Source organism: Meleagris gallopavo, chromosome 11 (assembly GCF_905368555.1).
Source record: "Meleagris gallopavo chromosome 11, MGAL_WU_HG_1.1, whole genome shotgun sequence".
NCBI lineage: Eukaryota > Metazoa > Chordata > Aves > Galliformes > Phasianidae > Meleagris > Meleagris gallopavo.
In genome coordinates, this window is record NC_139414.1 from 17353933 (window position 1) to 17376150 (window position 22218).

The 22218-nt window shown below is 45.2% G+C and overlaps 1 protein-coding gene across 4 annotated transcripts in view; it reads left to right on the forward strand.

Annotated features, from left to right (window-relative positions):
- The first annotated feature begins 2089 nt into the window (after positions 1-2089).
- The window catches only part of TBL1XR1 (TBL1X/Y related 1), a 92818-nt gene continuing 72689 nt past the window's right edge, over positions 2090-22218 (forward strand). For 2 of the 4 annotated variants that reach the window (XM_085233113.1, XM_085233115.1), the window contains exon 1: positions 2090-2711. The gene's annotated coding sequence lies outside the window, so the exon portion shown is untranslated. Of the gene's footprint in view, positions 2712-2919; positions 3123-22218 lie in introns of those variants that run through there. The other 2 variants (XM_085233114.1, XM_085233116.1) reach the window with 1 other exon arrangement.

Genomic DNA, 22218 nt, shown 5'->3' on the forward strand with positions numbered 1-22218 from the left:
ATATGCCTTATAAATATGGCTGTGAGAAGACTTCCCAGAAATTGAGGTGAGGAGACCATGGAAAGCGGCAGCACGAAGTAATGCCCTGTGCAGGCTCGTGAGGTGTTCACTGAGCTGGGGCCATAGTAAAGTAAAAGAAAATGGAACAAAATGGAAGGGGTAAGATTATTGCAGCATATATCTGCCAGCATGCACTTTGCAGATTCCGCAGGGCAGAACATGCACGCAGGTAAATCACCAGTTCAGTGTGCGATAATCGAAAGTGAAAGCCTGGCACGCTGGAGTTGTGACTGAACATTTGGTGAACAGGAGACCACAGAAACCTTCAGCCAGCTGACTTCAGCTCAGCATGTTGTTGCTGCTCGGCAGATGGATGGGAAGGCAGTGTTTGCAGTTTCTGTGGGCCAAACAAGGCACACTTGAGGGGTTTCCCCTCCCTCGTTTCTGGGCTTACATCTCCTATTGCTATCTTGAGGATGTTTTGCAGCCCCTCCCAAGTCCTCCTTCAGGGCAGTCCTCTACATGAGGTCCCTTATCGTCTTTCTTTCTGCCTCAGGCTACGTGCATGCTCCCATTCCCCTTTCCTTCACCCACTGTTACTCCTTATCTGCTCCTAACTAGGAAATAAGTCCTTCCGAGTACCGAGAGGTTAAACTCCTTTAGACGCACGGACACATCTGAGATGACAACACAGGAAGGTGCGAGTGAGTCTCTCACCACTTCTTCCCCCCCTTCTTACGTCTCCCAACCTTCAGCAAACAGCTCACATCTTCAGATGACAACAACCTTCTCTGAAATTCTGCTATTGGACTTCATAAACTTACTGCATCTTTAAAGCCTACGCACCAGTACTGAGAAGAGAAAGTTGTTCACTTTGCCATCATAATTATTACAGAAATAAAGGTTGAGCGGTTTGCAATTACAAACATGCTGCCTAGCTTTCTAGAGACTTCAGTTTCCTCATACAATTTAGTCTTCCTTAAGCAAACGGATTGAAGGCCCATGGTTTTCTCAGAGTTAGACAATTTTGCGATGCAAAAAAAAACCCAACGTACTTTCTGCAAAATTTAAATACTGTTCTTCTAAAACAAAGGGAAGCCCAACGACATGACCCTAAAAAATGAGCACTGTGAGATGATGCTGCACCCAGAAACCCACCCCATCTGCTTTCATCACGATGTCATGGAGCAGAAAAGTCCCATCGGCTACCCTATTGCGTCAGGCCTGGTGGAAGTGCATTCTGCAGAAAGACAGTGACATGAAGGTCGTGTTTTGGCCACTCTGCAGAAGGGCGGTGACATGGAGATCCTGTTTTGGCCATTCTGCAGAAAGACAGTGATATGGAAGTCCTGTTTTGGCCATTCTGCAGACGGGCGGTGATGTGGAGGTCCACTGCAGCCCTGTCTTGGTGGAGCCTCACACAGGATCTGGTGCTGCAGTGGGGCCCATGGTGGTTGGTGGTCACTGCAGTGCCGATGAGCGCTGGACCAATGCCCGAGAGCGTGAAATGCTGTTGCAAAAGCATTGTGTGATGGAAAGGACCGCCCAGTGATGAACGTGGTTTTGATCAACAAAAAAATAAACAAACCTGCAACAGAAATGACAAACAGCTTCATATTCAGAAAATGAACAGCACGCAGGTAGGAGACGTTATCACTGCGGAGGATTATTTTTATTCAACAAAACGAAAACGTGCACGGGCGTCGAGCAGCGCCGATCCTCAGGCCCGGCTCCCGGTGCCACAGGCGCCAAGCACGCCGTGAGCGCCGCAGTTACACGGCGCCATTAACATCTTTCCTAGACAAACGCCGAGGCCCGACCGGCCGCGCTGCCCGGGCTCCTGACCCCGCGGCCGGCCTCCCCGCCCCGCTCCCCTTCCCGCCATGGCCCTCAGCCCTCCTCCCCTCGCGCGCGGCGCTGCGCCTGCCTGGAGCGCGCGGGCGCGCGAGGAGCGAGCGGGCGGAGGGAAAGGGAGGAAGAAGGAGGAGGAGGAGGAGGAGGAGGAGGAGGAGGTGGGGGCCCGGCCGCCGCCCCCCGCCCCGCCGCAGGTTTGTTGTGCCGGGCGGCTGCAGCAGGCCGGCCCCGCTCCGCCGCTCCCTCCCGCTCTCCCGTCCCTCCCGGCGGCCCCGCTCCCCCCGCGCCCATTTCCGTGCGGCTGGGCACCCTCTCCCGGCGCGGAGTGTCTGAGAGCCGTTGGCTGCTCCGAGCCGTTTGGCTCCTTCCCTTAGTAACAGCTTTCACATTCTGCCTCAATTCCTCCTCAATCTAAATCACACGCGCGCACACACACACAGATATTACTTTTTTTCCTCCTTCCTCGGGACTTAATCTCTAATCCCCCCTCTTTCCCCACCCTCCCCTCCCCCGCTCGCTGGCTCGGGATATAATTGAATATCACAGCGCTGTTTGGTGGCTGCGTGGTGGTGGTTTTTTTTTTTTTTTTTCTTCCTCCTCCTCCTCCCGTGTGTGTGGTGTTTTTTTTTTTTCCCTCTTTTTATTTTTTTTTTTTTTTACCTCTCGCCGTGGACTTAAAATAATAATAATAATAATAATAAAAAAAGCGATTATCCCTCTCGGTGTGTACACACACAGACATGTGCCCGTCTGTCTCTATGGCCGTATAAAAACAACCGCGGAGGAGAGGCGGACGCGGGCGGATTCCTCTCGCGCCTCCGCTCCCGGGGAAGGGGAGCGCCGCCGCCGCCGCCCAGGTAAGCGCCGGGGGATGGGCGCCGCTTCGGGGTCGATCCGGGGGGCTTCGGGGGCGGCGTGGGGGTGCGCGTGGCTGCGGGGTGCGGGGTGGTCCCCGCGTCCCTTCCCCCAACCCGCGCCGCCGCTGGCCGCCCCTCCCCCCACCGGGCCGCGTTTTGGGGGGGGGGTTTAGGGGGGAAACGCAACGTTGAGGCGTCGGGGGTGAATTAAATAAAGGAGCCGTGGCGAGGCGGGTGCCGGATCGCCTATTTTTAGCTCGATTTGTGTAAAGAGGAGCGCTCCCCTCCCCCCGCTCCCCTCCGTACATATTTACTTCTGGCGGAGGGGGAGGGGAAAGGGAGAAGAGAGAGAGAGGAGAAAAAATAGATTAAAAAAAAAGGGGGAAAAAGACATCGAGCGGAGCTGCGGAGGTACGGGGCCGGGAGGGCGGCGCGGGGGTCCGCAGGGCCCGGCCAGAGGTTGGGGGGAGGGGCGGCGGTCCGGCCCGGGGCTGCGGGGCCCCGGGAGGAAAGTTTGTGGCTGTGGGTGCCGCACGTGAGCGGTGCGGGAAGTTGGGCGCGGAGGTCGTGGAAAAGTTTACGAGGGAAGTTGTGAGCGCTCTCCGGTGTGCTCGGCCGCCTCGTGTTCCGTTCGGTGTGAATCAGAGGGGTGATCTGTGGGGTGACCATGCGACGTGCTCCTGTGCGCTCAGCCAGCTGTGGTCGGGAGGATCGGATTTGGGCGCCTTCTGGGCTGAGCGTCCCGTGGCACTGAGCTTGGATGGAGCATTTGGTTGTATCCCGAGGGCTTTGCTGAGGGAGGTTGGTTTGGGGCCTTGGCTTGTGCCAAGCCAGCGTGTATCAAGGCCCGGCGCCATGAAGTTGAGTTGGGGCCTTCCTTTGGGTGCGTTTGCGTGAGCGCTTCTTTCAGAACGTGTTTTGTTAAGGCTTGGTCCTGCAAACCCTTTTGTATGTCTTTGAACTTTGGTGAGCGTCTGTGGAGGAAAGTACTGTTGTTCCTGGGTTGTTCCTGCCGGCCAGAGAGAAGAGGAGCTGTGCTGTTGATGGGTTGTCCATAGGATGCGGGTGGTGCACTGTGCATCAAAGTAGCAAACTTCCTGTTGTTTCTTGTAGCCATTTCTTTTGCTTTGCCTTTGGTTAAGGCCCAATGTGTGCTCTATTATTTTCCTAAAGTTGCTTGGGACCTCATACTGTCACCGTTGTTGGGTTTCTTGGGGAGCATGGAGTTGGCTCCATAAAAACAAAGACTGGTGTGGTGCCATGCCCTGGGAACGTGGTGTTAGAGAGCGCCTGGAAACGTTTGCTCCTCTCTCCGTGGGATGGAAGTGCGATGCGAGAGTATGGAAGGAGTTGGGTTTGGCTTTTTTCTGATGCTGTTCAGGAGTTCATAATTTTTTGTTCGTATGAATATGCAAAGCCATAGTGCGTGTTGATAGCATAAAGAATGTCATAATTACAGTTAGGTTCTCTTGCTTAAGCTTTTTTCCCCTTCAAACAGGTAGTCTTGATTTTTTTTCCATTTTTTAATATAGGTACTTTCAGTTTTTACTCTCTATGGTAATTATTGATGTTTGTGCAGTGCTTTGAAGTTGTAAGGCATCACGTAAGTGCTAAGTACCCAGGAACAGCACTTCAGAGTTCTGTTCCTATCATGAAAGAGTTTGATGCTAAAAAGTGCTACAACCCTATGCATGAAGAGGCTCTGGATAGATTAGGGGAAATGGTCAAAATTGCTTATAATGTTGTTTTCAGGTAATATTTTTTAGTTAGGGAGAACAGATCCAAATAACGTAATGCAAACTGAGTTATTTTACGTAACTTGATTTTGAATGCGGAATTTAATTTAACATGGACTTCACGTTCGAGTCAGAATGTGTTTGCTGTTAGAAATTTTGTAGTGGCAATAAAGACCCACATCCTACAAGGATATAATTGTGCAGAAGTCAGGAAGTCCTGTAAAGAAACACACACAACTTCATGCACATCAGCAGCCTAGCTCGGCTGAATGAGCTCCACAGATGTCTGTTGAGTCGCACACAGATGAGTGTGTTTTGCATTAGTGGCAGGCAGTGGGATGTGCCTCTTTCTTGATGCTGATGTGTTTTTTTTTGGGGTTTTTTTTTGGTATCAAAGTGCTATTCAGTGTTTTGGGGAGGCCAAAGCTGGCCAGTGAGGCACCTTTCCTCAGTACGTGTGGATCCCCAGTTCGTGCCTGCTTGGCCAGCTGTCCTGTCAGCTCCATGGCCCTTGGCCATTTGGGGTCATGGTGCCGTGAGCTCGGTGACTTCACTGGAGGGGACTTCCGCTTCTGAGCGAGATGGGGAGGTTGTGGAAATGCTGATGTGTGTTGTATGGAAGTACCACAAGTTCTAAGAACATCCATTTTGTTTATATTGAGAGTTGTGATTAATGCCCTGTGTAGTGACCACCCTTACCGTGTGTTTACATGTGTGCGCAGCATAGTCCTCAATAACGTGTGTGTTTAAAGCTGTGACCATCTGCTCATGCAAGTATTGTGGGTTGGGAGAGAAGTGAAAGCGTGCGTATGCAGCGCGTCCATGTAGGGCTGCTGCAAGAAGTGACGAATAGGAGAATAGCCTTTCTGTGTGCTCGTTTTCTTAATGTAAGTATAAATATTTGTGTTAGGTGAGGAAATGTCTGAAGCTTCCTGTTAGGAAAGATGATTGATGGCTCTTCTCAGTGCATTTGTGTTGCATTGCAGCATTAATTTTGTACCTTCAAATTAACAGGTGTTGAAGAAACGGTTCCTACATTCGTGCCATTGTTTCAGGTATTACTGTCCTCAGTATGTGCAGCTTTCCAAGCACCGTGGTCTCAAATTAGATGGTCTTAATTTCTGTGAAGTAGCTTAATGAGAAGAGTGACTTTACTAGGAAAAAGTTCATCTAGTGATACCAAACTGAGTGGATGGAGACCGCCTTATTCATCTCATAATTGGTTTCCTCCAAGATAAAGTATGACAATGAAATAAGGAATAAGAATTATCTTTTGCAGATGAAACTGTAGGGGAATATATTGACTCCATTTCTTTTTTTTTTTTTTTTTTTTTAATTTAGCAAAATTGAATTAGCTGACTTGAGGTAAGAAGCAGCAAAATCGCAGCAGCGTGGCTGTCATTTCAGGAGAGTTGGTGGGTTGAGTATAAAAGTGTGGAAGCCTGGTCTGGAAATCATTGCCGTTTGTGTGGGAACTACGAGCTGTGTTCTTGTTAGAGTTCTGCCTTGTGCTACCTTGGCTGTAACAGGGAGGCCATTTCCATTCTTCTCGTGAAAACAAGGCTGAAATGGCTTATACAAAATGCCGTGGAGTTTTAATGGCCATGTTTGAATTGGGAGTTGAGTTTTCCTCTGTTTCTGAAAGACCTGTAGAACTGTATTTTAACATATCCTCTGAAACCTTGATGTTGAATTCCACTACCACGTTGGTTCTCTTAAGTCCTTTGCTCTTTCCTTTTTGTACCACAGAGGAGCCTTATAAACTTCTTCCTTGCTTACAAGCAAGCGGTCATCCCAACTGGGAGCTTGTGTGGCTGAATGGGAAAATGTGTCCAGCTGCTGGCTTTGCAGGTCCGGCTGGCTTGGCTAGCCACGATGCTGCTGGCCCTTTGGCGGCTGCTTGCTAAAGAGACTTCTGAGGTATGTGTTCTTATCTCAGAAATAATGATAAAAGTGCTCGGTGAATTGGCATTACTTTGTTTCAGAAGCAGTGCTGTGTGCCTGCCTGGTTCAGCGCCTGCGCGGGGCCCTTCCACATCTGTGAAGCAGGGTACTGATACGCTTGTGTTCTCAGAGATGCTGAGTCCCCACAGTTGTGTTTCGAGTTGGCAGTCGTGGCGTGTGCTCAGCATCTCAAAACAAGTCTCATGCATGGCTTGCTGGCTTTTGCAAAATCCCATTAGGGTGTAGTTTCTGTTTCTGGGAGTTGTATTAGTAAAGGCTGTGGTGTGTGCTCTGGCTTGTGTTTATTGTAATTCATGAGACTCCATGTTGCAAAGAAGCAGTCATGTTTGTTCATATTATCTGGCATTAAAAATTTTTTCTTCTAAAAAACTAGAAGAAGAAAAATATTTTTCTCTTTTTAGTGATCTTGGAGATGCATCTCTGTCTCTCGTCAATGTAGGCATGCATAACAGACTCTCCACATCCCATGCTCTGTGCAGAACTGCACACAGTGCTGTTTCGGCTGGCTGGAGGTGCGGAAGCACTGGTCTGGTCATTGGAGCGGTGCAGTCCTTGGCTGGGCAGCATCCAGCTGTCTGTAGCTCGTGCTGGGACTCCCTTAACCCGTTGGTGGGCTGGCAGGCGGATTGAGTCGCTTCCCTGCCTTTGTGTGAGTCTGCCATGGAGCTGGCTGGTGACCTGCTGCAGATTGTGTGAATTGGGAACGTGTGACATGTTTGGTTGTAGAGGCGTTCAGAAGAGTTGTGGAGCATTTTCCCAAGGTTACGAATTACGGTTCAGATATTTACTATTTATGAATACGTGGTGCCTAAACCACAGACATTGTCAAGGTTTGGAGCTGTAGATATATAAGCTGTCCCTGAAGCTGCGTCCCTTTGACGTTGCTGGTGTTAAAGTTCAGGCCCATGGATAACCTCTCACCAAGCTCAGAGATGGAAACTCTGACGGCAGGCACACGTGGGGTGGATTCCAGTCCCCTGGTGGTTCCCTGAGAGTTGTGGGCAAAGACGGGGCACTTTGATTCCTAGAAGTATTCTAGACTGGCTCAGAGGAAATGCAGTGAGTTGTGCATTTCTTCTGTGGGCATTTTTGGCCTGACTGATAAGTGCTTGAGTGTCAGCATGACTTCAGGGAAAGTACATTTTTGCCTTGAAAAAGAGTAATACAAATATTAAATATTTTTTCATTTGTCATTGGCAATGGTCTAACAGCTGTGTTGGGCCAGATGAGAATTGTTGCTATTAGTTTCAGCAGTTGGCAGCATTAAGTGTGGCTGAAAATGTTATGTTAAAATACCAATTGATTTCATTTGAACTGAGTCTGTTCACTGACCCCCTCCCCCCCTTTCCGGGTCTGCTGAGCTCACAGAAATGATGACAACTTTACCTCTTTTAGATTAAGTCGAAATTTGTAGGAAAAAATAGTTTTGCTGTTGCGTAGACCTATGGGGGAAATAACAAGAGATCTGGGTCAAAAAAGTAGGGCATGCAAGATATAGAAGCTGTTGGAGTGCATTTATTTGTCCTGTGCTGGGTTAAAGGAAGTGTTGGTGCTTTCGGTTTGGCAGTGTGTCCTGCACTGCCGTGTGCTGCAAAGGGAGCACTGCTGTTAAACGAGGTATCACAGCTAATTTTTGTATGGATGTCAACATTCCAGCGCAGAATTTTTGCTTGGATGTTAACACAAACATGCATTCCTAAAATGCAAACTATTAGTGATAAATTTTAATTAGGAGGCGTTCTGTGAAAATGTGGAATTTTGCCACGGTGACTATTTGTGAATCTGCAACGTATTTACTTTGGAGTTGTGTTTGTTCAGATTTAATACTTTGTAATGTACTTTCAAAGCAAAGTTAGCACAGATGCGGATGGAGGAAAATGAAGAACAGTGTTGTCAAACCATCTATTACTGTTGGCATGAAATAAATTGTGCTGCAAACACACGTGTAGCAACAGGTAAGCTGTTTCCCACGGCTGATGCAGCAGACCTGAGGTGTACAGGAGCAGGGCCTGTGCTCTCTTTATAATGGGAGTGTTTTGCTGATGCAGATGTGGAACTGATTTTTCACTATGTTTCAAATGCACAACTGAATTTCTTCAATCCGGCATATCGTGGTTGGACTGTAAATTTCCAGCACCGTGTGAGATGAGAAAATGTAGAAATACAAAACTTCCGTATGTTTAATTGCAATTAGAAAAGAAAGCCAGAGTGAAACAGCCTACTAAGCAGTTCTGGTAAGCTCAATCTGATAGCAGGAACGGATATCTAAATGTAGCTGATTAATGTAAACCAACTTTTTTTTTTTAGCAGCTTTCATCATTATAGTAAATACTTGTCTCAAGTGGTTGAGTTGTAAGAAAAATGCTTTGTATGTCTGTTACCATCTTCCACGGCAAATTCTGAATGGCCTTTGATTACATTAGAAATATCAATGTGTTTATTGTACTGTTGCAAAGGCCATGTAGTCGGTTCCTCTGCTGTCTGCACATGCAAGGTTATTTCGATATGGGTTCTTTCTGGTTCACCAAGGGCCTCTATAAGATTCTGCCTTGTAATATACACAGTACAAAATGCATTAGAAATGAAGTTGTAGGAGTGTTTTGTCAGATCCCTCCTTGGCTGTTTATTGGATGCCTGGGCACCCAGGTACATTGTTTTCTGGTGAAACAGATGAGTTGCTTATCTCCCAGAAATGAGCCCTCTGCTTTCTGCGGGCGCCGGGCTGGGATTCCCATCACCTTACCCCCACATTGGGCCAACCACGGTGTTCTGCTGCAGCGGGGCTGGGATGGGCATGCTGGGGGACACAGCTGCCCTTGTAACCATCCTGTTTGCATGGACAGAACCACTAAAGAGAGTTTAAAATTAAGTCAGGGCTCAAAGGAGTTTTGAAATAGCCCACGGGATGTTCCAACTAATTCTTTGGTGCTGTTGGTGACTTGCCACAAGAGGCTCTGCAGGTATGGGGAGTGTCAGCCTTTACCCAGGAGTGCTTCCATCACACAGACTGAGGCTTTCTGTTCTGCTAAACTACCAGCCAGCATCAGAGCTTGTGTATGTTGGACCTTGATAAATGCAGCTTTCTGCTGCTCCTTAGCATGTTAAATATGCAAAACCTTGTTGGTGTGTGCATCTGTTCACGTGCTCCCTGCTTTCCTTGCTGCCTTGTGTAACCGTCTGCTCCTGGGATGGAGCTTTCCAAGGGAAAGGAAAGAAATGCTGTGTTTTCAGAATCGTTTTCAGTAATCAAATTAATCAGATTTCATTTGCATTGTATTACTATAAATGGTAAGTTTGGAACTGTAATGTGCATCCACGTGCCCATGGCTGTCTGGTTCTGTTTGTTAGCTCAGAAGAATAGGAGAGTGCTGTTGGGGCTACTGCTGTTGTGTATCACTAAAGGAACCCTTCGAGGCCCTGCTGATTAACACGAGTGGTGTAGGGCTGTGCTGCTCTCCTCTTGTGAGCACGCACACGTTCCCGCAGGCTCCTGCCCTCTGCTCTGCCTGGTTTTGCATCCCGTTTGCTGTTGCGGGCTTTGCTGCTGCACATGGGGCTCTGTCTCGGGCACTGCACTTGCATCATTTCATTGTAATCCCTTCTTAAGTCTTTATTTGTTTTTCTAATCTCCCCATTTTTGTTTTGATTTCCTTCTTTTCTTTTTCTACTCCTGTGATTTTGGACTATTCTTTCACCTTCTCCCCATCTGTTCTTCAGTCAGTGCTTTGCTCCAGACCTGTGCCTTTCCCTCGTGACCTTTTTGTTTCTCCTGCTTTTCTCCTCTGCCCCTTTCTCCCACCTTCAGCTGAGCGTGTACAGAGGAGCTGCCCCTGCTGTGCCCATGGTGCGGTGGCTGTGCCACGAGGAGCTCTGACTGCCGCTGGCAGAGAGGAGACGGGGCTGACAGGGTTTGGCAGGGCCTTTAATTGATAAAAATAATCCTGGCTTCCCACGTAAAGCATCGATTCAAGGCTTTGCTCAAGTCAAAGGGAGGCTTTAGAGGAGGTTGGCATGGGTGTTTTATGAGAGTGCAAGAAGCTGATGAAGTTTGAATGGAAAGCTCAGTGCGCTGCGAGGTGAGCTTTGTGAAATAAAGGATTTCATGCCATGAATTTTACTGGCATTGTGACTTGAAATGAACAAAAACAAAGTCGTGATGAAATCAGTCATGGCCTTATCTTATTGTGTTTATTGTGGGTAGTGTTGACAAGTCACATGCCCCATTGTTCGAGGTGAACAAATATAGCTTTGATACTGCAAGCTGATACGTGCGGACAGCCGCCTTTGTCCTGCGCTGCACAGATGAGTTTGCAGAATTGTGACTTCAGAGCTGAATGCTTGTCTTTGGAGAATCATGTTTCAACTTAATCCTGAAACAGCCTAATATGCATAATAGTCTGTTGCTTGATATTTAAGTGCCTTTTTTTTTTCTGTTAAATTTTTTGCAGAACATAAAATAAGAGATTAATGTATCATAAACTTTGTTGCACTTGTTGCCCAGTAAAGCCTATGGATGAGGAGCTCATACTGTCCCTCTGCATATATGTGCTTGGGCTGGAAGAATGCAAGGTTTGCTTTTGAGTGTGTCAGTAACAGATTTCTTCTTGAAAATCTTCTGCATCCACATCCCTTACTCTTGGTCATAGTGAACCTCATTTCTACTGAAGCCAGCGGGTCGTGGATCATCTCTGGATTGCTTTTATTGTTGGTGAATTCCTATAATTAGGATATATGTAGTGTAACTAGAATATATGCGATAGGGACTTGCTGCAGGGGCAGACTTAGCTGTGGATGTAATCATCCAGTGGTATCTGAGGGAGAATCCCATTGAAATTGCCTGGAGATGTTCAGAAAGATTGGTCTGTCTGCAACAGTTTCTTTGCTGTTTTTAGCACATCTTAATAATACCAATGTAGTTGGTTGTACAGTGTTTTTAATTCTTAGAATATATTTGTTTGCTTTTTCTTGTTGTTAGGTTGTGGCCTTGCTTGAGATAGTCTTTTTTCCTCTTCAGTAACTGGTCTTTGCAGTGTATTTCATGCAAACAGCATTCACCAGAATGGTACTCCAGGCAGATATTACTGGGACATGTAAGCACTTAGCAGCACCGAGGCATCTGCTGGTGGCTGTGGCTGCTGCCTTGCCTGCTTGTGGCAGTGTCAGATGTGTGTCTGCCTACCCCAGCAGTAGAAGGCTCCTCCAGTTGTGGCTTACAGACAGTCTGTAAAGCACCACCCTAATTCTGAAACAGAATGAATGGCGAGCTTTTGGCATCCTAATGTGGGTGCTGTATGATAGTGGAATGCATATTGTGGGTCAGTGTGCGATGTTTTCAGACCTCTTCTGAGCTCTGCTGCAGTTTGCCCATACAGTTCCATGGCAGGGACTGCACGAAGGAGTTACCTCCTGGTTATGTGTGCCATAGGCTTTGGTAGTCCGTGCATGGTGCAGGGCTGTGTTACGTCAGGCTGTGTGGTTCATGAAGTTCGGCGTGTTCGTGTCCTTAGTAAGGGGGAGATGGCATGTTGTGTGAAACGCCAATAGGCACTGATGTGTGCTCCTCATGGCCTTCTTGTACGTAGTGCTCGGGCTCCTCAAAATGCCTTGCTGCTTGCATTTGTGCATGTGTGGAACGGACATAAGTAGTGACCTGGGCTTTGTTGCATGGTTGCAGTTCCACTTGGCCTGCTCTTCCTTAGTAACTTCCCAGAGCGGCTTTTGCTGAATTTGGGAAATCTCATCAGTTTGGGAATAGTACTGAAAGTTGTCTACAAGTGCTTTTTGCTATTGTCAAACATACTTCTGTATTGTGGCTTCTTATTTTCACTGTACTCCACACTGAGAAGTATCTTTTGGTTAGTTTAAAAAGAAAATCCTGCTAGCACTGTAATAAATCCCTCAAACATTGCAAGAAGGCGTTTATACTCACTGGGTAGTGTGGCTTGAAGTTAAGAGTGAATTTACAGTGCGCTCACATTTTTTGGAATGACTCCAGAATGAAAGTGTCTTATTCCTGTTTAGTGTAATCGTTTTTTAGCAGATAAAACTGTTGCCGTGGTCCTAATTGATAAAAATTAAAAAACAAACAAACCAAAAAAACTGTTAAGTGCGATCCTTGGATATTTTTGAAAGAGCTGAGTGAACTTCTTTCCTTGGTGAACCATTTTCTGGTGATTGGAGACAGCCGACGTGTTCTTTGTAAGACATATTATCACTCTATTTAAGTCGATTCAGGTTCTCTGGAAGTGATCCAAGCTCCAGGAAAGAAAAATATTAGTGTGTGTGGTGAGGAAAAGGGTTTCCCTTTATTTCGGAATTTGCTTGTCATGTTTAGCAAGTAAGCCATTTGCAGATGCATTGAGGCTCTGTGAAGCTCATTTTAGGGGCTGACGGTTTTCCAGTCTCGGTTTGAGTGGAAAGATTTACATTTAATGTTTCAGATTTTTTGTTTTAAATAGCCAGGGATATGTACATTTGTTAAGTTGTAATTTGAGTGCCACATGTTTCAGGAGAATAAAAAGCAAACTGTTTAAAATGATGACAACAGTGGGTAGCGTTTTTTAAAATTTTTCCATAACCAGACATTTGTCTCAATGTCTGAAATGCTTTGCTGTGTCCTTAAAATCGTTGAAGTTTAAGTTAAATAGCTTTTGCTTGGAAGACTTAAGTATTTGCAGCGTGTTGTTTATTTGGCTTATGCAGTTTTGCACTCGTTAAACACCACTTTATGTTTTAGTTCTGAATTCCAGCAAAGCACCATTCTAGCACATGAAGCTGCTCCGAGGGAAGCTGGGGGGCATTGCTGCTGTACCTGCAGCTGTACCAAGGTGTGAGGTTAGATGGAAAGGCTGTGTGTGTGCATGGCATGGAGCAGAGCTCTGTGGGGACTTCCAGCACACCGCGCTCGCATTGAAGTTCCTCTGCCTTCCAGGAGGAAGGCAGCAGCCATCAAAGCCTGTTATGACTTCAAGGCTTTATTTTGAGGGTTGAGTTGCAGCTTTCCAGGCTTGGCTTATGCCTGCACTCCAGTGCTGTGCACACACACTTGGCTCAGTCGGTCAGTTTGGCCCGTTGACCAAAGCAGGTTGAGCTCCTGGGATTTTTATTTAAGGACAGCTGGACTTTCTGTTGGGTGCGTGTGTGCTCTTCAGTGCAGGACAAGCTGCAGCATCTAGCAGTGGGGCTTTGAAGTCTGCAGTCCAGGAGGTGCAGTGAAGAGGAGCCCTGGGCTGGAGCACTCCCCTCTTCACACTGCTGGTAGGGCTGAGGAGCTGAGCACTGCAGGTTGAGGCCTTCCTTCCCGGCTCCCCTACTGACACAGCTGCCAGACAGGATGGTTTTCTCACACTCTTCCAAAGCACTTCTCGCAGTATTGGTTGGGAACCAAATGCCATCTCAGCTCCCAGTCACTGTGATCATTGATCTATGGTTTAGGAATTATTTTTTTATATCGATGTGCATTTTGGATTATTTTTCTATAGTGCTTTATTTAGACTTCTTACATCTTTAAGACTGAAAATCTCAGCTGGTTTTGTTTGGAACTCTTTATTCCTCGGGCAGAAGTCAGACCTGAAAATGTACTCCTCTGAAGTTGGTGAGGGAAAAGCTCTCTGGTAGCACTGCTGAGTTGTTGAGATCAGCTCTGAATTGCCAGATAGTGTAATTTTCTTCTAAGAAGAGCCTTCCCCCTACCCTCCCCAGCAAGCCCTAAAGTGTTCTTTGTGCGAGTGTGCTATATGATCTCTAATTATATGATCACATACCATTCTGCAAATAGTGCAATGCAATAGCATAGAATTAATTCCAGGATCTTGTAGAGGACTATTCAGCAGTCTGCCTTAAGCCCTCATCCTGCAGGCTGGTTTGTGGAAATCAACTCCTTCTCCTCCCAGAAGCAGTGTTTACTGTAGCTCTGTGTCAGTGCTGGGTTCAGAGCTCGTTACAGAATCTGCGCTTGGGATGTCGTTTCTGAAAGTTGCCATTTAACTGCTCTTATACAACATATGCATATTAAGTAGGATAGCAGAATAACAGTGAAATTGCTCACCTAGGTCTGCAGATGAATTACCATAATTAACTGCTTCTTCCCATGAATTGCACCTAACGAGGGCTGTGCTGTTGGCTGAAAATAAATTGCATAATGCATTACTGGTGACTAAATTATTTACATACCTTAGAGAGGAGATGGTATAAGAAGTCTGCAAAATAAGTGCTGGACCATTATGAAAATGAAGTGGGGAATAAAAAGAAGAATCTTAGAGAGACGTGGCACAGTCTGCATTCTCCTGGGTCGATGAGGAGTGTTGTCTTTGGTTTGCAATACAGTCTGTGATTTCATATTTACGTATTTATCACATGGCACTGCGTAGAGTGTACGTGCAGAAGGCAGAGTTAGGTCTGTGCATACAACACTGGGCCTGGCATGGTTACATTTGCACTTATTTAGTTTTTGTTGCTTCACTATGGTTGCAAAATACGCCAAGTCAAAAGCAAAAGTGGGTAAATAAATTAAAAACAAGCCGTGCAACTTAGTAAATGCTTGCTGTTCTGTGCTTCCATGTGAAGTATCCTTTGTGTTACTGTTCTGTGCTGAGAGGCATGCAGGGATTTCTAGTCTGTGTGCATGGCTTGGTTACAACATCATCTTTGGCCAGGAATAACTTGAAAAGCACACTATTTGCATGTGTTGATAATGGAGATTCTTTTAAGGACCTGTTTATGGATATATATTGTAAAAGATGGTTCCTGCAGAAGTGTCCTTGCCTGGATGGACACATTCAATTCATTTTCTCCAAATGTGTGGAATGTTTTTGAGCACTTTGTTGCATGATGCTCTTCACAGTGATACATGATTCACACTACTGCAAATAGGCCGTGTGCAGTAAATAGTGCAGAGGACAAGACTGAGCCATTTTTCTCTTTTGTAGTTTACATTTCTGCTTTCCTCCCATCCCAGGGCATATTCTGGAACGTGCATCCCCTGTGCTTCAAGCTCTAGTGTGAGTGCTGAGTTCTGTAGGTGAGCACAGAGAGATGGAAGTGCACGGAGGTGCTGGTAGTGTCCTGTGTGGGACAAGGAGCGCTCGTTTCAGTGACCTGTCGCTGTGTTCACATCGCTTTGGCTTTTTGGTTGGGTGGAGTTTTCTGTACATCACCAAAGAGAAGTGTTTTGAAATAAAGAAAAAAAGTGGGGAAAAGAATTATGAATGCTTACAGAAGACTTGAGGCTGTGAGAACCTATTAGGAAGCATGAGTAGAAGGGCAAGGCTTTCTGTTTAGGGTAAAATTCCGGTTATGGAATAATTGTGAAGTTGCAGATGAGAGAATGTTCAGTTTTGCATCATAGGCTGCTGAGTCCCAGCTGAGCAAGGGTGGAATTCATCTTGGCTAACGTCTGCTCCTTTCTTGAATTCACTTAGAGAAAGGCATGAAATCTGTATATGTTTACCTCAATCTCTTTGTATTTAAAAAAAATGTATTTTATTTTCTTAGATTCAGAAATGTAAGGATACCTATGCAAGCTGCTGGCTCTTTATGTAATTAATCGTATGATAAATGTAGTTAAATTGAAATCACTTCCATAGGAAGCTGGCTGTCTGCCCGGACGTCTGACGTCATCTAGGAAGCACACACTCAGTTTGGACAAATGGTTTTGGCACAGTGCTGGGAAAGTCACCGTGGTTGGGTTCTTCATGTCTGCATGGAAGCAAGCTCCAGAGCTGCTCCTCCTAATTCCTCCCTCGGCATCTCTCTTCCCTTGGACACCTTTCTTTGTGTGTTTGAGTAGCCCTGCTGCCCGTAGGTGTGAGGAGGGTAAGGCCAACCCTCGGTCATTGAAGTGTGCTTTCATATGTAATGAGAAGTTTCCATTCAGCCTCCTAGATGTTTGTTTCGTGGTGCGTAAAGTGGGACAGGGACTTGGCTACGGCCAAAATAATTCTTGGTAAAAAATACGAGGAATGATGTCTCATTAAAGAGAATGTATTGTGCCAATACAAAAATCATGTTTATTTCCAGTTCTAGAGTTGTATAAATATAGATGCTAGACATATGCTGAGTATTGCTTTAGTAGAAATACTGAAATTGCTTTTACTCAAGTTAATAAATCCCAGAGTTAAGAAGGAAAGTAGTGGAGTGATGAGTAGAAGCAAGACAAATGAAATGAGCAGTAGAAATCAAACGGTAGGAGAGATGTCTGAATATATTTTCACAAGAAGGCAATTGCATAATATTGCTCAATAAATTAGGCTTTTATCTACTTACGCTTGTTTTAAGGGCATGACAGAATAAACACGACTGCTGAAATCCTTGCATCAGGCAACTAATTATGCTTTTCCTTTTCTTTAAGTGACTGTAGGAGTGGTGAACGTACATCGGATTGGCAGTAGTGAGAGCTGTGTCTGCAGAATAAATGCTGTCTGGAATGCAGAACTTGCTGTACCATTGGGCCAGTCGGAGGGGTAGTCCAAATTATAAAAGGCTTTTCTGTCTTCAATTTCTTACACCTCTGCAGAATTTGTTCTTGGAAGACAGTTACTGCTTATGATACAGTGTCTATTTTTTTTACTGTTATTTTTTTTGAAACAGTAAATCCATCTCAGTAAAGTTCTCCAAAGCAAAACAACATCAAACTCATAAAATAATGCTGCACAGTTTTTCCCTTCAACTCCTCCTCGCTGCTTGAGCGTATAATTATCGATTACAGCAGCAGTAATGTTTGCTCAACACCTGTAGCTTCTCGCTAGTGTCGACCTTTCTCAATAAAAAAGCATTCTTCATTCACTGCCAGTAGAGCAGCCAGCCCCTCCAGCACATTCCCAACTGTTTCAGCTTTATCCAAGTCTAATACCAAAACCAGGTTCTTGTGGCACAGCCACCTGTTTCTACATTCTGACCCTAGTGTAGATAGAATTTATTTTATTATTTTTTAAAGAGACTATTGATAGAAATGTTGTAATAGCATTCTGTGGTGGGTAGCTTAAGCAAGACGAGCAGGGAAGAATTTTTGATCAAACTAGCTTAATTATATATATATGACATTTTTCTTCTGAAGGCATATTTGCTGTGTGTATACTGAGGTGGAAAAATTACAATGTTTTGAATGCTGTCCAGAGCCATCAGAAAACTCATTGACTTTCTGTGGTTGGAATATCTGTTTTGATGCTTTGGGGACAGAGATGCTGAATATATATTTTTTTTTAATTATTATTATTATTATTATTTTGTGTATGTGTGAATGAATTAGTTTAGTTCTGTTTACTTGGAGTTCTGGTATTTGGTGGCCTGGCATAATGACTGGAATGGGACGGCATGGAAAGGCTGATGGACTTCGTTATTTATGGGATAATGTTTATTTTGTTGTTCATTATGTTGACACAATTAATTCACAGCAAGATTCTTATAAAATTACATTTTTGTGAAATATTTATTTTATATTTTATAGAATGTCCCAGCTGTTATAATAGGCATGCAAAATAATTGAAACAAATGATATGCAAACAATTATTTGAATACCTTGGCGGTGGGGATGCACTGCAGTACGCGTGGCAGGATGCCATCAGCCTGCTAGGGTGAGTTCCCAGCCCGTGGCTGTGGCTCTGTGGCCAGGGCTCTGCCTCCTCAAGTGTTTGTAGGCCCAGTTTCCTCATGTTGCCAAGTCTGCTGAGGTTCGGACTGATGACTTGTCCCCTGCTGATCTTAATCACCCTACATGTATTGCAGTGTAGATCTGTCTGTAGCTCAGAATAATTCATCTTTTGAAATCAGACTTCACTTAGGAAAATATGTGGCTTGCAGAGAAGAGACTTCTATTTTCATTTATCACTCGTGATGAGATGTACTTCATAGCTTGAGAGGCCTCATCTTGAATTGACTGCCTTTGAGTCTAAGTTCATTCTGACAGCATGGTTGGCTTTGATCCCAGCCTTTATTGGGAGAAAGTCTTGTAATGGTATGGGTGGCCTATGGACAGATCTGATAAGAGGCAATTCCTTATGTTTTGTGAACAGGTCAGGCTGGAACTGACAAATACAAGTTGGCGTAGGCTTTAAGCAGGGAGAGACTACGTGTCACTGAAGGTAAAAATTGGGTTGGTGTTGGGAATGGCTGTGGTGTGAGAAGTTACTGAAGAAGGACTGTGAAGGTGGATCTTAAGGAGTTACTGCTGGAAGATATGTGAAATGCTTTACTGTCATACTAAGCTGTATTTGAGTGTCTCCTGTGTCTTATCAATACACCATAATTGAAAGAACTTACTTTGTCTGCTCTTGGACTGCAGTGGGGATGGATGTTTAATGACCAGTTTCAGGATTTTTAGTTGAGGATGGTCAAAGCCTTGGACGGTCCAAGGGCGAAGTCACATACAGTGCATGTGGTTTTGGAATAGGAAGGGATGGGCTCACTTGAGAAGAACACTTGCTGGTTTGATGGAAGATTATGAAGAGCTAGGCAAGTACTTGTTTAAGTTGGTTCACCAAATTAATTTCTGAACTACCTGATGGATCGGAACCATTAGCCTTGTGTTTGTATGGAGAGCACTGAACTGGTTTTACTTGCTCATAACTTCTGGTTCTGATCTGTCCTCTACAGCATTGCATAGCTGGATGTTAGGCAGGACCTGTTCTTCATCAGTGATGACTTCCTGCAGCATTTTTTGGAGTCGTTTGTTCCTGGAAATGATAAGCTTTGAGTGGCAATAGGATATTTTGCTATTTTGGTAATTACTCTGCGTAACAAGTGTAAACAGCTGTGCAGTTTCAGAGAGCAGATGCTGAAGAACCCCAAATCTGCATGCTGGTGTTCAAGCTTTCTGCTGTAATTGCCCACGATACACGACCAGATGGAAAATCACAGAAAGATTGGAAGGGTCCTCTGGGTCTGTGTGGCTCAAGCAGACACCCAGAGCGGGTTGGCCAGGACCACATCCTGGTGGTCATGGACTGTATTCATATGATCTGCATTCATATTCATCTTTCTGGTTTTACTGTGATGTTAAAGACTGCATAAATTGTCTAAACTACCTAAAAATGCAGGCAGAGCGAAGCACAGGTGTGGGCTCCTTATTTGTGCTGTTTGCCTGTTGCATTTCCAGGGAATGGGCAAGAATGTGACACGACTGATTTGCAGCTTTTGGGAGGAGAGGCAGTGTGTGATGAAACACGAGGTGTGCTGCATCACAGCCACATCTCTTCCACTGTTTTATACTAATTTAATTCAGCTACTTAATTTCTTCCCAGCTCTTCGCTTTGTCTTGTGCAGCCTTGTGGAGTTCTACCTTCAGCTGAAGGAGCCCTTGGCTTGGTTCAGCTGAGGTCTTCTGAGTGAGTGCAGGAACAAGCAAACTTCCAAATGTTTTCTGGAAGTGAACTTCTGACAGCTACACTCAGTTCAGGTGACTGAAGAAATGGAAACTGCTTTGTGCAAATGGGGGACTTCTACACCTCTGTGTGATTTGCTCTTTGGATTCCCTGATGACAGTTCTCAATCCGTCCTTCAGGCCTGCACTTACTGGGTACATGTTCACTGAATATTCTCCCTCATAACGACCAAAATGCTTGTTTGCTCGTGCATGGCTCGTGGCAGTTTTAGGTATGCCTCTGCAGTGAGGAAATATGTAGTCATTAAACTAGAGGAAACTTGAAGGCAGCTCGCTCCAGGCAGCTTATTGCAAGGTTGTTTAATTATTTCTTTTTTTTTTTTTTTTCCTTAGCAGCAGAAGAAAGCTAGAGCAGTACAAACTTTTAAGTTCTTTTTCTTGCTGCTATTTCTTCCCTCTTCTTCCTTGTTTCATTTGCTGTATTACACAATTTTAGGGCTATTAGCTTACCAGACATTCTGCTGTAGCAGAGATGAAAATAGTAACCTGAGTAATTCCATACGCCAAGGGTGGCACGGACACCAGCTTCTCTGGGTCAGAGTTTGAAGCTTTGAGCTTGCAATTTAGCAGAAGCTGGGTGATGTGCCTGTCCCTGCTGCTCTGGTTCTGGGAGGTGGTAAGGAACAAAGGGCTGGAGGTGGAAGCCAGGAGTGCAGGGGTGGCTGCGGCCCTGGAAGAGAGCAGGAAGGCGTCGGGTGGGATTTGAGGCCTGGAGAAAAGATGGCTGGAAGGTGTCAAGGCAGTAGATGGAGGTGGTGGAGGATGAGTAGTTGACAGGGTAAAAGCTCCTTTCAAAATGACTGGGACCATTTGGTTTATGTTAACACGTTTTTCTTCACAGCTGGGGAGGAGTGCAAATAAACTAGGTCACCTCATGCAAGCCTTGTTAAGAGAAACAGGAAAAAATGGCTAAGAGTTGTGGGAGAAACTATGGGAGGCATCAAGGATAAAATTGTATGATCGGGTTTGCGATTTCTGAAGTGATTATTTTTATTGGATATGCGGTGTTAACTTAGCGAGACACCATGGATTTTATTTTCCCTGATGCTGTAGTTAATGATTATCTTGTTTCTTCTGGAGAGTGAGAAATAACAGTGATTGACTGTGGCTAGTAGCTTGGAAACGTCTGTGGCTCTGAGAGAAGCAGTGAGACATCTCTGCAAAGAACAGAAAAATCTCTGGAGCAGGAGAACCATGAAGCCTTCCAGTGCATTTACTGAAGTTCTTGCAGGTTCACACCTAAGAGAAAGCAAAAGCAATATTAGAGAACCTCCTTTGCTTGTGCCTTCAAACCTGTACCAAAAATGAATTTCCTGACTTAAAATTAAACATAGGCATTTATTAGGACAGTGCTGCTTTGCTGTGGGTGTCATGGGGAAGTTGTTCACTTAGTGTATTAATAGAGGCATGCATGTTGAACTTCCTTTTCTTCCATTCCTTTTTGCTTCTTAGAGCAGGAATAGGAATTGGATCACTTTTTTTCCCTACTGTTGCGGGATGAGGAATGGGACGAAGAGGCAGGTCGGGCTCGGAGAACACTGGTATGAGGGCTGCTCCTGGGGTGCACAGGAACCAGGGCTGTGACTTCCCTGCAGGTTTCTGGTTCTTCACATCTGTCTCTTCATCCTCCACAAAGTTGAGCCCTAACTTTTTTCTCATGGCAGGAAGACAAGGTGTGGAGATGAAAGAACCATAGTAGCCAAGGGAAGATTTGGCACATTTCAGCTTACTGTACTGTACTTTCCCTTCTGTTGGCATGGGTGATCCTTGCAGCAGAAGTTTATAGTGTTGGCACATTTCCTCGTATACTTGATGCTGGTCTCAGCATTTCATGTCCTTGAGGCAGAACAGTTCCAGAAGCTCATCCTGCTGAGGGAAAAACAAGCTCGTCTCTTGTGTGTCTTCAGTAAGACCTTAGTGAAGCATCCTGCTGAGAGGAAAGCAGCGTCATCCCTACAGTCAGAATCAACAGCAGAAGTTTTGTTAAGCAGACTCGTGGTCTTCAGTTTGTGGGTAGGAGAAACCAACAGAGCTGAGTGAGGTCATGAGATAGGTTTGTAGGATGGGGAGTGTTACAGTGAGGGTCGTCAGGAGGTGTTTGTTGTTTGATGCCTTTAGCTTTAGAATTGCAGAAATAAAACTAGAAGGCTATGTCCAAAAAAGATAAACTTGGTGTATTTTTTAGAGTATCCCTGCAGAGTTCTTTGTGTCAGAACATGGTAATGCTAAAAAGTTTGTGAATTCAAAAAGCTGTTATGTAAATATATATATATTAATGGAAGAGGAATGCACCTGGAGCTACTGAGCACGCAGTTTTTATAGTCGACATGGAAAAGGAGACTTTTGAAGAGGGATTTAAAGGACACTTGTGAATTTGGGAGCCCCTGTCCTAATGAGCACTGTGTGAGAAAGTGTGCTGATGCTCATTGGA